The sequence below is a fragment of the Rhinoderma darwinii genome, chromosome 9 (assembly GCF_050947455.1).
Source record: "Rhinoderma darwinii isolate aRhiDar2 chromosome 9, aRhiDar2.hap1, whole genome shotgun sequence".
Taxonomy (NCBI): domain Eukaryota; kingdom Metazoa; phylum Chordata; class Amphibia; order Anura; family Rhinodermatidae; genus Rhinoderma; species Rhinoderma darwinii.
The window spans coordinates 12,535,177-12,554,097 of record NC_134695.1 but is presented as its reverse complement, the minus strand read 5'-3'; the positions used below and the strand labels follow the sequence as shown (position 1 = coordinate 12,554,097).

At 44.3% G+C, this 18,921-nt stretch overlaps 1 protein-coding gene across 1 annotated transcript in view; it reads right to left on the bottom strand.

Annotated features, from left to right (window-relative positions):
* KCNK4 (potassium two pore domain channel subfamily K member 4) overlaps positions 1-18,921 on the bottom strand; it is a 130,742-nt gene that overhangs the window by 96,648 nt on the left and 15,173 nt on the right. The window lies entirely within an intron of this gene.

Here is an 18,921-nt window from a genome sequence, read left to right as displayed (position 1 = left end):
TATATGTCGGTATATCTTTTTTTTTGAGGATGAAATAGCATAGAAGACTATGCTATTCCATCATGAGGAATCCTGCAAAAAAATATACCGCACGGTATACTTTTGTAACGTGGCCAGTGGCGTAACTACCGCGGTAGCAGCCGTAGCGGCTTGAGGGGGCCCGTGCTGCCAGCCGACACGCCCCCCCCCCCCATATGCCCCATGGCGCCGCTAGCAGCCGTTACGGGGCCCGCGCTGCTGAGCCTCCAACAAGTATGGGCCGGGCGACACAGGCCCGTGGACGTCGCTAGCACCGGAGGGGGCCCTGGTGCTAGCGACAGCCAAATACATGCAATAGCGCTGAATGGCCGGGCACGTTCCCGACCATTCAGCACCTTACAATGAAGCTGATTGGCGGGGCAAAATTACTTTCAATGATGTGATCGCTCCGCTTCCGTGCTTGAAAGGCACTGATTGATGGGGCAAGTCATTCTGCCCTGCCAATCAGCATCATTGACTGACGCGTCGTTCAGCTCCAGCAGACCTACTCAGAAGAGAGAAGGTCTGCATTGCCATCGGACAGCGCGGGAACGGGATCATGTGAGTATGTAACTTTTTTGTGTTTTGTTCTAATAAAACTGAGAGTGGCATTATCTATAGTTGGCGCTCTATCTACAGGGGTGGTCATCTCTATGTGGGCCACTATCTACAGGGGGGTCTATATGTGGGGATGTGGGCCACTATATACAGGGGGGGTCTATATGTGGGGATGTGGGCCACTATCTACAGGGGGGTCTATATGTGGGATGTGGGGCACTATCTACAGGGGGTCTATATGTGGGGCACTATATACAGGGGGAGCTATATGTGAGACACTAAACAGGCGTGGGCTATATGTAGAGAACTATCTATAGGAGAGCTATTTTTAGGGCACTTTCTATAGGGGTGGGCTATATGTGGGACACTATATACAGGGGTGGGTTACCTGTGGGGCACTAGCTACAGGGTGGCTATATGTAGGGCACTGTCTACAGGGGTGGGCTATATGTGGGACACTATATACAGGGGTAGCTATATGTGAGACACTATCTACAGAGGTGGGCTATACATGGAGCACTATCTATAGGGGAAGCTATATGTAGGGCAGCACGGTCGCTCAGTGGTTAGCACTATTGCCTTGCAGCTCTGGAGTCCAAATGTGGGCACTATCTACAGAGTGTTGTATGTGGGACACTGTCTACAGGGGCTTCTATGTAGGGCACTATCTATAGAGGCTCTATGGGGGTCACTATCTACAGGGGGCTATGGGGGCACTATCTACAGGGGGCACGATGTGTGTTTGTGTGTGTGTGTGTGTGTCAGTGTATGGTACTATTATAATCAGTGACACAGTGTATGCCGCTTTATTATATTTAGAGGTGTTGAGAATTTTAGCTTCATTTATAGGTGAAGACATCGGAGCGGAAAACTGCAGAAATGGGTCATGGCCAGGAGAAATCCATCATAGAGGTCTGGACCGGAGGGAGAAGAAGAGCACTAGAATCTGAGACATCAACGGTGAGTTGCTTAATGTAAATGTTTATTCTGCCTCTAATCAGCACTGTAGTCACTGTATGATCTGCAGCGAGATGATGGGTGGTACGATTTTTTTTTGTGAAACAACATCTCCCAGCATATCCTTACCATTGTTCAGGCCATGCTGGGAGCTGTAGTTTTACGCCGTACAAACCTATATGGCAGGGGTTGCACTAAATTGAGCTGTATTTGTTCTGATGTTGTATATATGTACTGATCTTGGTTCTCATGCTGTATGTAAGTACTGAGCTTGGTTCTGGTGCTGTATATACGTATGAGATTGGTTTTGGTGCTGTATATATGTACTGAGCTTGGTTCTGGTGCTGTATATATGTACTGAGCTTGGTTCTGGGGATGTATATATGAACTGAGCTTGGTTCTGGTATTGTATATATGTACTGAGCTTATATATAGGATATATTTATAATAACAAAATTGCAGGGCAGATGGAATTGTTCTCAATTCATTGTATATTTAATGGGAATCTGTCTGGTAGTTTTAACCCCTTGAACCGCCACCATGCGGTGATACATGACCTGACAATATTCTCCTGTATGTTTTTTCAGATGCAGCAAAATCTTTAAAATCCACTTTTAAAACGGCGCACACTATATGCTAATTATTCATTAAAGGGTCATGGGGCGATGCCGCTATCCTGAAGAGTCACATAGTCCTGCCTCCAAACCCACCTTTCCATGTTTGAGTGACATCTCCCTGGCTGATACAGCTTTCTCGGATGCGCCAGTGCCTTGTGGCACTATACACAAGGGGGGGGGGCTATTTAGCACTATACACAAGAGGGAGCTGTGTGACACTATACACAAGGGGGAGCTGTGTGGCACTATACACATGGGGATCTGTATGGCACTATTTACAAGGGGGAGGGCTGTGGCTCTATCTACAGGGGGCAGAGTGTGGTTCAATCTACAGGAGTCTGTGTGTGGCACTATCTACTAAGGGGGATCTGTGCTGCACTATCTACTAAGGGGGGCTGTGTAGCGTATATACAGTGGGAGCTGTATAGCGCTATATACTGTGGGGGCTTTATGGCAATATCTATAGGGGAGCTGTATGGCACTATCTACAAGGGGGAGGTGGGGGCGCTATCTCCAAATGGGGTGTGACACTGTCTATAGGCGGGGCTATATAGCACTGTCTACAGTGGGGCTGTATGGCACATTCTACAGGGGGCACTATTTATAAGGGGTGCTGCTTGTGGCACCCGGGGGGGCCCCGGTCAAGAGTTTGCTATGGGGCCCAGTCTTTGCTAGTTACGCCCCTGAACATGGCAACCTATGTGTGAAACTTCAATTTTCTTTGCATAAAAGGATTCGATAAACATCAAATAATTTATTTTTCAACTTCACCCATGTTCCATAATAAATCCAGATTTTTTTTTTCCAGTGGACTATGGTTTCTGTGCTGAGTCTCCAGGAGGAGGGAGGATTGGCATCTTGCTACGCTGGTGCGACGTTTCAGAGATCTGCCCCTTTCTTGCAAAGAAAATTAAAGTTGCAACGTGCTTTATTTCAATGTATTGCTGTCTTCTGAGAATTGGAAGCTTCTCATCTAGGAAGTCTAAACCCAGATTGCCATTACTTACATTGGGCCAAACTATTCATTGCTGTCATTGTTCGGCATTCGTCACAGATATATGTTAAGCGTATATCCCTTGTGGTGCTACCCCTGGAACAAGCGCTATACAGCATAAGGTAGCGCTCGGCCTGGGGATTCCAGACCTGGGGAAACCCGTGATGTCACTGTCTATATACGGACAGTGATCTCAGGGGCTTTCAACTACGGGTTCTGCAGCCAGAGCATCATCAGTGCGCACGCCGGGGACTCCGGGATTGGAAAAAACCCTGACATCACTGTCCATATGTGTATGGACAGTGATGTCAGGGACTTTCACTTCGGAGTTCCCGGCCAGAGCATCAGTAGCACTCTGGCCAGGGCACAGCGCTTCAGGTAGCACTCTGCCCAGGGGGGGGGGGGTTGAGGCGACATATCCCGCTGTATGCATATACAGTGGGATACATCGCTACCTTCCCTCAGAGGTATATGTCGGGAATCCTCACGATATATACCTTCGATGTAAGAAAAGAATTGGATGTAAACAAGGCATAAGTTGTTAGCAGGTTAATTTCAGATATTGTTCTGGAGCACAGAGAAGAAGCTGAGCCTCTCATCAGGTAGTTATAAAGAGTAGAAAAATATAATTATATAATATAAGTTCTCCAGCATCTGTTTCATTTAACCCCCCCTTCCCTTCACAGCCACTTTTGGACTAAATGACAGAGCCCCATTTTTAAAATCTGACATGTTTCACTTTATGTGGTAATAACTTGGAATGCTTTCACCTAGCCCAACGATTCTAAGAATGTTTTCTTGTGAAAAATTGTACTATGTTAGGGGTAAAATTTGGTTGATATATTCATTGCTTATTTGTGAAAAACAGCCACATTTTGAGAAGAATTTTGAAAATGTGCATTCTTCTTGTAAGACAGCTAGTTATACCACAGAAAATAGTTGCTAGTTAAAGAGGCTCTGTCACCAGATTTTGCAACCCCTATCTGCTATTGCAGCAGATAGGCGCTGCAATGTAGATTACAGTAATGTTTTTATTTTAAAAAAACGAGCATTTTTGGCCAAGTTATGACCATTTTTGTATTTATGCAAATGAGGCTTGCAAAAGTCCAAGTGGGTGTGTTTAAAGTAAAAGTCCAAGTGGGCGTGTATTATGTGCGTACATCGGGGCGTTTTTACTACTTTTACTAGCTGTAAAAGAGAAGTGGATGATACTTCTCGTCAGAACGCCCAGCTAGTAAAAGTAGTAAAAACGCCCCGATGTACGCACATAATACACGCCCACTTGGACTTTTACTTTTAAACACGCCCACTTGGACTTTTGCAAGCCTCATTTGCATAAATACAAAAATGGTCATAACTTGGCCAAAAATGCTCGTTTTTTAAAAATAAAAACGTTACTGTAATCTACATTGCAGCGCCTATCTGCTGCAATAGCAGATAGGGGTTGCAAAATCTGGTGACAGAGCCTCTTTAACATTTCCCATATGTCTACTTTATGTTGGCATTGTTTTTTCAACATCCTTTTATTTTTCTAGGACGTTACAAGGCTTATAAGTTTAGCAGGAATTTCTCACATTTTCAAGAAAATTTCAAAAGCCTATTTTTATAGGGTCCAGTTCAGTTCTGAAGTAGCTTTGAGGGGCCTATATTTTGGGAAACCCCCATAAATCACCCCATTTTAAAAACTGCACCACTCAAAGTATTCAAAACAGCATTTAGAAAGTTTCTTAACCCTTTAGGCGTTTCACAGGTATTGAAGCAAAGTGTAGGTCAAATTTACAATTACAAATTTAACTTTTTTTGGGCAGAAATTTAATTTCAATCCATTTTTTCTGTAACACAGATGGTTTTACCAGAGAAACGCAACCCAATATTTATTGTCTAGATTCTGCATTTTTAGAAATATTCCACATGTGACCCTAGTGTGCTACTGGACTGAAACACAGGCCCCAGGAGCAAAGGAGCACCTAGTGGATTTTGAGGCCTTCTTTTTATTTGATTATATTCTAGGCATCATGTCAGGTTAGAAGAGGTCTTGTGGTGCCAAAACAAAGGAAACACCTTAAAAAAGACCACATTTTGGAAACGACACCCCACAAGGAATTCATCTAGGGGTGAAATGAGCATTTTGACCCCACAGGTGTTCCATAGTAGAATTGGGCAGTGAAAATGAAAAACTATTTTTTTTTTTAATAAGATGTAGTTTAGCTCAAAATTTTTTATTTTCTCATCAAATAAAGGAGAAAAAGCATGACAACAAAGAAGCAACTTCTTCAGAGCAGGGAAATACCCCTTAAACTGCTGTTTGGGCACATGGCAGGGCTCAGAATTTAAGATGCGCCATTTGACTTTTGGTTAGTAGATTTTGCCGGATTGGTTTCTTGGCACCATGTTGCTTTTGCAAAGTCCCTAAGGTACCAGTACAGTAGAAATTTAAATAAATCTACCTGAATGAGAACACTTAAAATTATTTTATTAAATTAACTATTAAAACCTGGGCTAACCTAGCCAAAATATCAGATAACAGGCTAGTAGTCAATAGTCTCACAAATAGAACATCAGTAGAACACCTAACGTGTTTCTACATCCCTCTATCACTTGGATGTTTCATCAGAGGTGTAAATTGATTCACAACAGGGGCAGCTAAGACACAGTTCAGTGTTTCTATCAAGCCCCCCTGTTATGCAGATATGAGTGACGGCACTGGTGTCTGACCACAATGCGCGCCGTTAGACACCGGCTATTTATAGTTTTAGCCCTTCCCACCTAGGGCAGAATGAGGCCTTTTCTCTGCCCAATCAGACAGCGCGACGTCGATGTCACGCTTGTCCATTGCTGCGGGCTGGTCCTAAACTCCACCCCCTTGGGTCGACCAATAGACGCCAAGCATCAGGTAACTATGGGAACCAAAAGTGGCCGGCTAATAGCGGCGCACTACAAGACAGAAGTATCGATTTTGAGTTAAAGAATTAACGAACACCAGATAATTATCTCAAACATTAAGAGGACTGGTCATATAGAAAGCAATTTTTATTGATGTAATATGCTTGACACAATCACCCGGAAAGTCATACAATAGTAGATAAGTCATATAGCGACTACCCTTATCCACTATGACGAGTTAAAACATAGAGTGACTATCCTAAGATCTAGGTGAGAAAAAGATGGAGCCGATGAATAACTATTAAGCTGAAATATCCCAATATAGCAATTGGGAAAATCACTGGCCAAAAATTAACTCAAATAGCTTCCAGGTAGGGTCTCCCTTGACAACTATTACCAACCAGATAGTAGAGCCCTCAAAGAAAACAAGTAAATTAAATATTGTCATTAAATCCAGCTGGCTTAACCTTACCCGTTACACATATTCAATGTGCCGCCCTCTGCAAAATGCGTTTGGTGGTTGGGTTTCCTGATTTTATGGAGCAATATACCTCTAACCTCTTACTATGGGTATTATTTATTGATGACGTACTGGTACTCTGGAAGGGTTCTAGATTTGAATATGCTGAGTTTGTTAAAATATTTAATATCAATGATTTAGGCTTATTCTTTACTTCGGAGGTTCAAGTGTAGAAAATCACATTTTTGGAATAGTGATAAGCAAATCAGATTGTGGCAGGTTAAGTACGCAGATACATAGGAAACCAACTGCCCCAAACGCCCTGTTGAGGTGTAACAGTTGGCATCCCAAACCCCTTCGCAAGGGGATTCCTAAGGGGCAGTATCTGCGTACCCGGATAAATTGTTCGGACTTTTCTAACTATCAAAGAGCAGCGCCAGAGCTGAAATGGAGGTTTAGGAGCAGGGGATACCCAGAGTGGGTGCTCAGCATGCTCTCTCTACAAATAGGAGTGACCTACTGAATCCGAGAGTTCGGGAGACGCAGGAAACGGGTCTAAGGATCTTAGGGACCTATGATTCTCAACATCAGCAAGTTCGACAGATACTGAATACCTTCTGGGTGATTTTAAAAGCCGATCCAGCTATAGGAGAGCTATTCAATGAAAATCCGGCGATTACATATCGTTGCGGACGGAATTTGAAGGACAAATTAGTGCACAGTCACATGCAACCAACTACTGATCAGACATGGTTGCCAAGGGCCCCAACAGGGACCTATCGTTGTTAGTCATGCAAAGCCTGTGAATTCATAACGGTAGGCAGGACATTTTCCAACACGACCTCAAGACGTAGGTATAAAAACGATGACTTCATGAACTGTAAGACCAAAGGGATCATATATCTGATGACGTGTAGCTGCGTGAGTCAGTATGTGGGTAAGACTATTAGGGAATTGCACAGACGTGTCAGGGACCATGTAAATGATGTGGCAAGAAAAGCAGAGACCACAATTTCTCCTCTTATCTGGGAAAAGCACCGGGGCAATCCGGACCACCTGAGTTTTTCTGGGGATCAAGAGGGTCCGTCCCCCACCGCGTGGTGGGAACTGGGAAAAATGAATTTTGCAGAGGGAGGCACGTTGGATATTTGTCATGGGTAAGGTTAATCCAGCTGGACTTAATGACAATACTTCTTTTTCTTGTTTTCTTTAAGGGCTCTACTATCTTGTTGGTATTAGGGGTCAAGGGACACCCTACCTGGAAGCTATTTGAGTTCATATTTGCCCACTGATTTTCCCAATTGCCATATTGGGATAGGGGCGTTGCTAGGGTCTTAAAAGATCAGGGGCTCACGCGCCAAGACATATATTTACCCCACCCCTCCAAAAAAGAAATAAATTTTTACATACATATCAGAGATAGCATATCTATATGACTAAGGCTCCTATAGCTACACCGCCGGATAGTATTGTATGCATTATCTCAGCAGGCAATATGATACATGATAGGCTTAGATACATGGCACCGGCAGACAGTATCACGCATGATAGGCTTAGATGCATGGCCCCAGCAGACAGTATCATACATGATAGGCTTAGATACAGGGCCCCAGCAGACAGTATCACACATGATAGGCTTAGATACATGGCCCCAGCAGACAGTATCACACATGATACGCTTAGATACATGGCACCAGCAGACAGTATTATACATGATAGGCTTAGATACAGGGCCCCAGCAGACAATATCACACATGATAGGCTTAGATACATGGCTCCAGCAGACAGTATCACACATGATAAGCTTAGATACATGGCACCAGAAGACAGTATTATACATGATAGTCTTAGATACAGGGCCCCAGCAGACAGTATCACACATGAGACTTAGGGCTCATTCAGACGAGCGTGAATCTCGTCCGTGTGCTGTTCATTGAAACAACGCACAGCACACGAACACATTGATTTCAATGGGGCCATTTACACATGCGTGAGTTTTCACACAGTGAGTGTCCATTGCATGAAACTCACTGCCTATCCTATATTGGTGTGTCTCACGTACCTAGCTGCCCATTGAAGTCAATAGGTGCATGAAAACCACAGACAGCACACGGACGACATCCGTGTGCTGTCCGTGTTTCACACATCAATTACATTGAAAAAAAAAAGTGCTTGTGAGTGCATGAAAAACACATGCCAAACGCAAAGCACACGGATGTAAAACGCAATGCACACGACCAGATTTTTGTGCGTTTTTTACGTACGTAAATCTATCATGCTCGTTTGAATTTAGCCTTAGATACAGGGCCCCAGCAGTATGTATCCTTGAACTAACCCTCAGGGGCAAATTTGCCATTTCTGGGGCCCCAAGCAAAGTTATGTCTCAGGGCTCTAATCAAAGACACCTGTAGAGAGTTCCCCACACAATGCCCCCCATATATAGTGTCAGCCCCCTGTATGGTTCCACATACAGTCTCCCTGCCATACAGCCCCCTTGTAGACAGTGCCAAGTACTCCCCTGTAGGTAGTCCCACATACCCACCTTGTCTCAGCAGACAGTATAATACATGATAGGCTTAGATACATGGCCCAGCAGACAGTATTACACATGACAGACTTAGATACAGTGCCCCAGCAGACAATATCACACATGATAGACTTAGATACATGGCCCAGCAGACAGTATCAGACACGATACTTAGATACAGTGCCCCAGCAGTAAGTATCCTTGTACTAACATATGTTCATCCCCAAAAAATATGTGTGTGTGCGTGTATGTATATGTACATGTGTCTGTGTGTTTGTGTGTATATACATATATATATATATATATATATATATATATATATATATATATATATATATATATATGAGACAGCATATCTATAGAACTACTATCTATAGCTATGGATAGGATTAGAGGATTAGATACAGTGGCTCAGAAGACGGTATCATACATGATAGGATTAGATATAGGGTCCAGCTCCAGCGCCGGACCCAGGAAAGGTAAGAATAATAATCGTTTTGCCTTTTTATGTGTTACTAATTTTTTTGGTGTATTTCTGTTTTTTACACGTTCGGTTGTTAGACTACGTCGGATTCAAGGACTTCTTCGATTACAGCTTTTTTATTCTCAATAAAATAGTTAATGAGGGATGTGTGTTTTTCTTTTTTATTTCAATAAAATATTTTTTCGATGTCCTTGTATTTTTTTAAACTTTATTACTACTGCCTTAGTAATGTCCGCTGGCTGATTGACAGTGTCCGATACTAAGGCGGGGCTCAGTGTTAGCCGATGCAGGGGCTAACATTAACCCCCATTATTACCCCGGTACCCACCGCCACCAGGGGTACCGGGAAGAGCTGGGTATGATTCATTACTCGACCATCTGTATTGTAGGTCGAGTACTGGCCTTTCCCAGCCTAATAACACCAGCCTGCGGCCGCCCAGGCTGGTATTACTTGGCTGGGAAAGGCCAAAAACGGTGGCTCTACCCACCCTGGTAATGCTAGCCTGCTGCTGCTATGTTGTATCTGGCTGGTTATGAAAAATGGGGGGACCGCACGATGTTTCTTACATTTTAAAAAAAAAATTATGACGTGGGATCCCCCCCATTCTTATAACCAGCCAGATACAACACAGCCGCAGCAGCCTAGCATTACCAGGGTGGAAAGGGCCACTGTTTTGGCGTTTTCCAGCCTAATGATACCAGCCTGCGGCCGCCCCAGTGCCCGACCGTCACTACAGATGGTCGGGTACTGGATCATACCCGGCTCTTCCCGGTACCCCTGGTGGAGGTTGGTACCAGGGTAATAATGGGCTAACTGGCTAACACTAAACCCCGCCTTAGTAATGGACGCTGGCAATCAGCCGGCGGCCATTACTAAGGCGGTAGTAATAAAGTTTAAAAGAAAATACAAAGACATAGAAAAAATATATTTTGTTGAAATAAAAATACCAAACACAACCCTCATTAACCATTTTATTGAAAATAAAAAAGCCGTCATGGAAGTAGTCCTCGAATCCGACATAGTCCAACGACCAAACCTGTAAAAAAACACAAACACAAAAAAAACCTATTAGTAACACATGTGGTAGGCTTAAATACAGGGCCCATGTATGATACTGTCTGTTAGACCATGTATCTAAGCTTACAACAAGGAAGGCTTAGATACAGGCCCCAGCAGACAGTAATCTTATACTATATAAGATTACTGTCTGCTGGGGTCCTGTATCTAAGCCTGCCTTGTGGTAAGCTTAGATACATGGCCCAACAGACAGGATCACACATGGACTTAGATACAGGGCCCATGTGTGATACTGTCGGTTGGACCCTGTATCTATGCCTACCACATGTTAGGCTTAGATACAGGGCCCCAGCAGACAGTAATTTTATACAGTGTAAGATTACTCTCTGCTGCGGTCCTGTATCTATGCTTGCCTTGTGGTAAGCTAAGATACATGATCCAACAGACCCTATCACACATGGGCCCTGTATCTAAGCCCATGTGTGATGCTGTCTGTTGGACCCTGTATCTAAGCTTACCACAATGCAGGCTTAGATAGAGGACCGCAGCAGGCAATAATGATGTTACACTTACCCAGCTCTTCGGCACAACGGATGTCCCGACACCATCCAGCGTCGTGACGTCATGCGCTCGGGAAGGAGGATAAGTATGTGTCATTACTATAGTAACAGGGGCCCGTGTATTTTATGACATAGGCCCCAGTTACTATAGTAAATTTCTATAGTGGTGCGGGGGCCGTGGCCCGGTCGCAATTGCGACCGCTGCCCGGTCACAGTTGCCACCGCTGCGACCCATGTAGCGGCAGTCGCCCGGCGATCTGGAGCACTGGGCCAAAGATACGGGGCTTGGGCCCGGAGTTACGGTGCTAGCGACGCCCCTGTTTCAGCTTAAAGGAAGGGTGTCGCGGACCGGAGGGAGCGGCGGCGGCAGGAGCAGGTAAGTTATGTTTGTGTATGTTTATGTATGTTCCTGTTTTCGTGTGTGATTAACACTGTATGTAAGCCTACTACACTGTGTATTCGCTCAAAAAATGGCGACACACAGTGTAGGAGGTTTGAACATTCAATCCCCTCCTTTCTCCTGGCACTAGCCAGGATAAAGGAGGGGGGATTGTTTGAGGACGCTAGAGCGAGTGTGTCTTCTCAAATTTTGCAGCATAAAGCAATGTGGTTGCTTTACCACATGCCAATGCTTCAATTTTGGGAATTGCTCCCTCTAGTGACCAGCACAGGGAAATGTTATAAATTAGAATCTAATTTATAATATTTCCTGACTCGTGAAAAAAATGAAAAAAATTAGAACAATGTCTAATCATGTATACACTAACTGTTTAACTTAAAAAAAAAAAAATTCTAGCGACACATTCCCTTTAATAGTTATTACTCGGCTCCATCTTTTTCTCACCTAGATCTTAGGATAGTCACTCTATGTTTTAGCTTGTCATAGTGGATAAGGATAGTCGCTATATGACTTATCTACTAATTTATGACTTTCCGGGTGATTGTTCTGAGCATATTACATCAATAAAAATTGCTTTCTATATGTCCCAGTCCTCTTAGTGTTTGAGAGAATTATTTGGGTGTTCGTTCATTCATTAACTCAAAGTCTATACTTCTGCTTTGTAGTGCGCCGCTACAAGCTGGCCGCTTTTGGTTCCCATAGTTACCTGACGCTTGGCATCTATTGGTCGACACAAGGGGCGGAGTTTAGGACTAGCCCACAGCAATGGACAAATGTCCCAGCGACGTGGCGCTGTCTGATAAGGCAGAGAAAAGGGCTCATTCTGCCCTAGGTGGGAGGGGCTAAAACTATAATGGCGCACACTGCGGTCAGACACCAGTGCCGTCACTGATATATGCATAACAAGGGGGCTTGATAGAAACATTGAGCTGTGTCAAAAGGCCCTTTTACACCGGTCGATAATCGGCCGATGCAGCCGAGCGCCGATCAACGAAACGTCCCGGCGCTCTTTTGCTCTTCTCACTCGGAGCTATGGATGGGAACGAGCGGTTGTTACTCCGATCGCTCGTTCCCAACAAATTATTATCATTTCGGCAGCGCGATGTGCTGCCGACAACGATAATCTTTTACTTTTTTAAAACGATACGACCAGCAGATGATCGAGCGTTTGCTCGTTCATCTGTTAACCGTTCCCTTGTTTACACAGGGCAATTATCGGCAACGAGCTTTATAAACACTCGTCTGCACGATAATCTGCCAATGTAAAACCCCCTTTAGCTGCCCCTGTTGCGAATCAATTTACACCTCTGATGAAACATCCAAGTGATAGAGGGATGTAGAAACGCGTTAAGTGTTCTACTGATGTTCCATTTGTTAGACTCTTGACTACTAGTCCAGGCAGGGATCAATTACATTTGTTTTGACTCTCGATAGGGAAGTTATTCGTTTGTAACAGATGGGTGTGCAGTGTCCCTACTGATTGCCGCCACTTGCTAGCTTATCCTGTTCACTCTCTGCATGGCAGCCTGTTACCTCAAAATTTTGGCTAGGTTAACCCAGGTTTTAATAGTTAATTTAACAAAATTATTTTAAGCTTTCTTGTTCAGGCGGATTTATTTGAATTTTTAAGTGGACTCAAAAGTCACTATCTTTGATACATAGGAATTACAGTAGAAACTCCCCAAAAGTGACTTCATTTGGCAAACTCCAAACATTGAGGAATTCATCTAGGGGTGTAGTGAGCATTTTGGGCATTAAGAAAGTAATTAGCATAAATCTAAAATTGCTCATAACTTCCTCAAAAATGATCGTTTTTCAAAATAAAAAATAGTGTTGTTATCTACATTACAGCGCCGATCACATTATGTAGGACATAGGGCACTTATAATGTGGGGACAGAGCTTCTTTAACTGCTTTTTCTCCTTCTACTCCTTATTATATAAACCCCTCCCCAGTTTGATAATCTGAGTGCTGGCAACCTGTTTAGAGATATCTCCTTACCTACAATAGCCGACCCCGTAAAGTTAGCCTTTGATGCCTCTATCACTTTATCTGAAGTCCTGACAGCTATTAAATCTCTTAAACCTGCTAAATCCCTGGGCCCGGATGGGTTCTCCAATTTATATTATAAAAAAAATTCTGATGTATTGGCCCCCATTTAGTTATGTTTTTTAACTCTTTAGGAGATGGAGGGTCTCCTTGCCAAGAAGCTCTCAAAGCTTATATTTCAGTGATCCCAAAACCAGGAAAAGACCCCTCCTCTTGCCCGAATTATAGGCCTATTTCGCTTATTAACATTGATATGAAAATATTAACAAAAATTATTGATCTTATATCCCTTTTTCGTTCACACTGGGACAGTACTTTTTTTTTAAATTTTTTACATTACTTTAGGGGAAACTTTTAACTTTTAATTTTTTTTAGTTTTTTTCACTACTAAAAACTTGAACCAGCGATTGTTAGATCTAATATATTGCAGTATAGTGTCATTTTTACAGGCTTCTGTTAAGCCCTGCCACATGACAACCGTCGTCACCCCCCGATCCCGTTGCTGGGGGGGTCAATGAGCTGTCTTTTCAACGCTTCAGATGCTTTGGTTGTGATTGACCGCAGCATTTGAGGGGTTAAACAGCCAAGAACAGCGCGATCGCTGCTCCTGGCTGTTAGGCATCATTTACACGAGCGTAATATACGCACGTGCGACGCGCGTGCTTTTCACGCGTGTCGTACGCACCAATATTAGTCTATGGGGAAGTGCAGACAGTGCGTGAATTTTGCGCAGCACGAGTGCGTTGCGTAAAACTCACGACATGTCCTTTGTTTGTGCGCTGTTCGCGCATCACGCACCCATTGAACAGCTGTCAAACTCTGAATGTAAACAAAAAAGCACCACGTGCTTTTCTGTTTACAAACATCCAAACGGAGTGTCATAATGATAATCACGCAGCCGCGCATCATACACTAATTACACACTCAGCTGTTAAGTGCCTTTTGCACACGCAAAACGGCACGTTTTTTGCATCCGCAAAACGCACACGCTCGTGTAAATCAGGCCTTAGTCCCGGATGTCCACTGTAAAATACAGCCGAGACCTGCAGCACATGGAGCGCGCTCAGCGCGTGAACGCCCTCCAAACATCATCCCCCACACCCGGACGTAATAGCACATCTGGGTGCGCAAAAGTGTTAATAAAAACTATTTCAATATAAAATCTGATCGCTGCTCCTGGCTGTTAGGCATCATTTACACGAGCGTAATATACGCACGTGCGACGCGCGTGCTTTTCACGCGTGTCGTACGCACCAATATTAGTCTATGGGGAAGTGCAGACAGTGCGTGAATTTTGCGCAGCGCGAGTGCGTTGCGTAAAACTCACGACATGTCCTTTGTTTGTGCGCTGTTCGCGCATCACGCACCCATTGAACTGCGTGATTCGCGCAACAGCTGTCAAACTCTGAATGTAAACAAAAAAGCACCACGTGCTTTTCTGTTTACAAACATCCAAACGGAGTGTCATAATGATGGCGGCTGCGCGAAAATCACGCAGCCGCGCATCATACACTAATTACACACTCAGCTGTTAAGTGCCTTTTGCACACGCAAAACGGCGCGTTTTTTGCATGCGCAAAACGCACACGCTCGTGTAAATCAGGCCTTAGTCCCGGGTGTCCACTGTAAAATACAGCCGAGACCTGCAGCACATGGAGCGCGCTCAGCGCGTGAACGCCCTCCAAACATCATCCCCCACACCCGGACGTAATAGCACATCTGGGTGCGCAAAAGTGTTAATAAAAACTATTTCAATATAAAATCTGAAGCAGCAGACTTTGTGAAAAACAAAATTTGTGTCAGTCTCAAAACTTTTGGCCACAACTGTACATGTAAAAAACGCCATAAGAACTCTTAAAGCGCATGGTGTTTTTTACATGCGTTTTTAAAATGCAGATTTAGCAGTAGATTTCCCAGACGTTTAAACTTATGCATTGCAAAGGCTGAAATCCATGGTGAAAATCCACAGTATCTCCGCAACAGACATAGCATGCTGCGGATTTGAAAGTCTGCAGAATGCTTTGCTTTCACTGCACACTTTTTCCACTACTTGTGGATGGGGTTTTGAGAATCCTATCCACTTGTATTGTTCTGTAAATTGCTGTGGATTTGCGATGCGGAATCCGCACCGCAAATCAGCCACGTCTGAATATGCCCTAAGAGTTTCAATAGAATATGTTTCATGCTTTTATTGCATGCTGTCAGTATAGCAACAGACAGGTTCCATGCACCCCCATTAGTACATGTCTTGGTCAGATGTGGCAATTGGACATATGTTGTTTAAAGTGGCATTGAACCGCATTTCCAAAAATTTACAAATTGTATTGTGCAGCTTTTAAAAAAGGAGCTGCTGATATCCTTCACACATATGTATATAAATGTCTTTGAAGCTTCTCAGAACTGAAAATATTTGAGATAGTGTAGTAATTATGAGGACTGGTCTTCTCATGAATATGATGTGTATTATGGCAATCTCCGTGCAGCGCTTTGGATCATGTTGGTGCTATATGAGCAATCGGAAATTAAAATAATCTCTACAGTCAGCCTCTCCCCAGGATGGCTGATAACAGGAATCAATAGATTGTATTTAAAGAGGCTCTGTCACCAGATTTTGAAACCCCTATCTGCTATTTGAGCAGATCGGCGCTGCAATGGAGATTACAGTAACGTTTTTATTTTTAAAAAACGAGCATTTTTGGCCAAGTTATGACCATTTTTGTATTTATGCAAATGAGGCTTGCAAAAGTCCAACTGGGCGTGTATTATGTGTTACATCTGGGCGTGTATTATGTGCGTACATCGGGGCGTTTTTACTTCTTTTACTAGCTGGGCGTTCTGACGAGAAGTATCATCCACTTCTCTTCAGAACGCCCAGCTTCTGGCAGTGCAGACACAGCGTGTTCTCGAGAGATCACGCTGTGTCGTCACTCACTTCCTGCCCCAGGTCCTGCATCGTGTCGGCCATATCGGCACCAGAGGCTACAGTTGATTCTGCAGCAGCATCAGCGTTTGCAGGTAAGTAGCTACATCGACTTACCTGCAAACGCCGATTCTGCTGCAGAATCAACTGTAGCCTCTGGTGCCGATGTGTCCTCGCTCGTCCGACACGATGCAGGACCTGGGGCAGGAAGTGAGTGACGACACAGCGTGATCTCTCGAGAACACGCTGTGTCTGCACTGCCAGAAGCTGGGCGTTCTGAAGAGAAGTGGATGATACTTCTCGTCAGAACGCCCAGCTAGTAAAATAAGTAAACACGCCCCGATGTAACGAACACAATACACGCCCAGTTGGACTTTTACTTTAAACACGCACAGTTGGACTTTTGCAAGCCTCATTTGCATAAATACAAAAATGGTCATAACTTGGCCAAAAATGCTCGTTTAAAAAAAAATAAAAACGTTACTCTTATCTACATTGCAGCGCCGATCTGCTGCAATAGCAGATAGGGGTTGCAAAATCTGGTGACAGAGCCTCTTTAAAGGCACAACAATAGTAGATAAGATAGAGTTTAGGATTAGTGTGCAGTTGAGAGAAATTCCTGCAACTGTCCCAATAATCAGAATTGGGCTTGTAGAAATCCATGTACATGCTGCAGAAACAACCTTAGGCCTCATTTACACGAGCGTAATATACCCGCGTGCGACGCGCGTGCTTTCACGCGTGTCGTACGCACCTATATTACTCTATCGAGCAGTTTAGACGATGCGTGAATTTTGCGCAGCGTGAGTGCGTTGCGTAAAACTCACGACATGTTCTATAATCGTGCGTTTTTCACGCATACACGCACCCATTGAAGTCAATGGGTGCGTGAAAACCACGCATGCCGCACGGAAGCACTTCCGTGCGAACTGCGTGATTCGCGCAAGAGCTGTCAAAAGGATGAATGTAAACTGAAAAACACCACGTGCTTTTCTGTTTACAAACATCCAAACGGAGTGTCAAATTAGAGATGAGCGCACCGAACTTCACCGGGTTCGGCCGAACTCGTTTTGACCGAACCCGGCAAAAAATGTTCGGGTACGCGACTGCAGGAGACAGTCACTGTCCACGGTGCTGAAAGAGTTAAACTGGTTCAGCACCATGGACAGTGACTTCCGATCACAATATACATGAACGTGTAAAAAAAAAAAGAAGTCCTGACTTACCGAGAACTCCCGGCTTCTTCCTCCAGTCTGACCTCCCGGGATGACAATTCTGTCCAAGTTACAGCTGCAGCCAATCACAGGCCAAGCACAGCCTGCAGCCAATCACAGGCTGCAGCGGTCTCATGGACCGTCTAACTTTATTGTATTGGTCTCATGGCGTCATCCTGGGAGGTGGGGCCGGATGACAAGAGAGGGACGCGTCACCAAGGCAACGGCCGGGAGACCGGACTGGAGGAAGCAGGAAGTTCATGGTAAGTATGAACGTCTTTTTTTTATTCACAGGTTGGTGTATATTGTGATCGGAACTCACTGTCGCGGGTGCTGAAAGAGTTACTGCAGATCAGTTAGCTCTTTCAGCACCTTGGATAGTGACGGGCGTCGACTAGCCTCATCTCTATGATGGCGGCTGCGCGAAAATCACGCAGCCGCGCATCATACACGGATGACACACGGAGCTGTCAAATGCCTTTTGCGCGCGCAAAACGCAGCGTTTTTTGCGCGCGCAAAACGCACATGCTCGTGTAAATCAGGCCTTAGGCTTCGTTCATATCGGCACCAGGTTCCCGTTCCGACATTCCGTCTGAGCTTTCCCTCGGAACGGGACCCTGACTGACACAAACGGAAACCAAAGGTTTTTCCATTTCCATCACCATTGATTTCAATGGTGAAGGATCTGGTGCCAATGGTTTCCGTTTGTCTCCGTTGTGCAAGGGTTCCGTAGTTTTGACGGAATCAATAGCGTAGTCGTCGGAACGGGACACTGGCACAAATATGAACAAAGCCTTATTCAGTTGTATGGAATGGACTTTTCAATTGCACAAATTTCTAATTGAAATTAGTAATGAATTGCTAATGAATCTGCTGCATGTGAACTTACCTTAAGGGTATGTGCACACAACCAATTTTCAGGCGTAATGGAGGCGTTTTACGCCTCGAATTATGCCTGAAAAGACAGCTCCAATACATCGGCAAACATCTGCCCATTGCTTGCAATGGGTCTTACGATGTTCTGTGCAGAAGAGCTGTCATTTTACGCACCGCTGTCAAAAGACGGCGCGTAAAAAGACGCCCGCTTCAAAGAAGTGCATGTCACTTCTTGGGACGTAATTGGAGCCATTTTTCATTGACTCCAATGAAAACCAGCTCCAATTACGTCTGAAAAAAACTCAGCGAAAAACACGTGCACTTGTCAAAACTTCTAAAATTCAGGAGCTGTTTTCGCCTGAAAACAGCTCCGTAATTTCAGAAGT